Source organism: Echinops telfairi, unplaced genomic scaffold, assembly GCF_000313985.2.
Source record: "Echinops telfairi isolate 266 unplaced genomic scaffold, ASM31398v2 ScPeMD7_3;HRSCAF=10, whole genome shotgun sequence".
In the NCBI taxonomy this organism is placed as follows: domain Eukaryota; kingdom Metazoa; phylum Chordata; class Mammalia; order Afrosoricida; family Tenrecidae; genus Echinops; species Echinops telfairi.
This window is the reverse complement of record NW_022103899.1, coordinates 28,805,240-28,806,882: the sequence shown is the minus strand read 5'-3', so window position 1 is coordinate 28,806,882 and position 1,643 is coordinate 28,805,240. Positions and strand designations below refer to the sequence as shown.

The following is a 1,643-nucleotide window of genomic DNA, read 5'->3' as shown; positions in this document are numbered from 1 at the left end:
TGTGGAATGATATATGTAATAACTCCCAATCAATAATTTCTAAAAGATTAAAAGCCAAAAAAATCCAACAATAAATTCATTTTCCCTCTCAAAAAACTTTTAAGTGTGAACTCTGAAATATATATGGCCCAAAAAATTTCAGAGAAGGAATTCTGGATCTATGTAACCACTTTACAGGGGAATTTGAGATTATCCTGTAACATTGAAACAGACTTATAACCACTTTACAGGGGAATCTGAGATTATCCTGTAACGTTGAAACAGACTGACTTCTAACACTCTAAGGCATACACTCTAGAAAACCTCGTGACCCATTTTCATCAAAAGAGATGTCCTACTTCTAACAGTGAAACGTGGGAACAACAAAAATGATCAGTAGAATATCGTGGTTGGTTTCATCATATGCTGAAATAATATGTTATAATGAATTAACTAGCGTTAACTACAATGTAAGTACGATGTGTCCCATTAAACTAGGCCAAACTACTGCAAACTACTTCTTTAAAGGTTACCAAAGCAAAGATGTCACTTTGAGAACTAAGACCTGCTTGACCTAAGCCACGGTGTTCTCAGCTGCCTCATACGCATGGGAAAACTAGACGATGGACAACAAAGACGAACAAAACAAGGAATTCATGTTTTTGAAATCAGTGAGGATTATGAAACTTGTTTGATATACTCTGGATATGTTACCAGGCAGACCAGTCCCTGGTGATGAACATTGTACTTAGTAGAGGAGAGGGCAAGTAAAGAAGAGGAAGACGCTCCATGGGATGCATTGAGTGGCTATAATAATGGACCCAAACACCCAAACACAGCGACAACCGTGAGACTGGTAAGGGATCTGGTGGTGTTTCGTTCTGTTGTCCATATGGTTGCTGAGGCAGAACTGACTGGAGGGCCCCTAACAACATGATGCTTCCTGGGTAAAAAAACAATCATTCCTAAATGATCCCATTTAAGTAGCATCTATCCTCAAATTTTCTTGCCGTTTGTTAAAGCAGCTTTTAAAAGTTCACAACTGATTCTGCAAAGGTATGAAACAGGGCATGAAGTTTCCTTTTTCATTCTTAGTTGGTGTAGGCAACGTGATACAGTATTTCTATTATAGAGAGAGTCAATTTAGGAATGAAAGAACTCCCTTAAAGTACATGATTAAAAATAGTAACAAATATTTATTGACCCTAAAAGGATGACAGTCTGGGCACTGTCTGAAATTTTACTGCCTTAGTAAACATCAGCTCAATTTCTGAGAATACTGTATATAATGCATATTTTGTTTGCAAAATTAACAAAATACAAAATTCTATGCTGGGTACAAATTCAATAGAGTTTAACTCCAGAGCTTTAAGATTGTCAAGGGACAAGAGGCTGGCCAACTATCTACATTGGAGGAAAAATTACATAGTTTTTGTGCACATATATGGCATATATAAAATAACAAAACAAATATAAAATTTTATTAAATAGATTTACTTGGAATTTCAATATTTTTATTTTGTATTTATCAGCATAGTACTTGAATATCTATTCATTTTGGTACATTAAAATGCCATTCTATTTTTATTTATTTAAAAAAATAATTTTATCAGGAGCTCTTATCACAATGCATACATTCATCCACTGTGTCAAGCACATTTGTA

General features: G+C 34.8%; 1 protein-coding gene across 6 annotated transcripts in view; it reads right to left on the bottom strand.

Annotated features, from left to right (window-relative positions):
* The window catches only part of CARF (calcium responsive transcription factor), a 38,347-nt gene that overhangs the window by 20,698 nt on the left and 16,006 nt on the right, over positions 1-1,643 (bottom strand). The gene's annotated exons all lie outside the window — the stretch shown is intronic.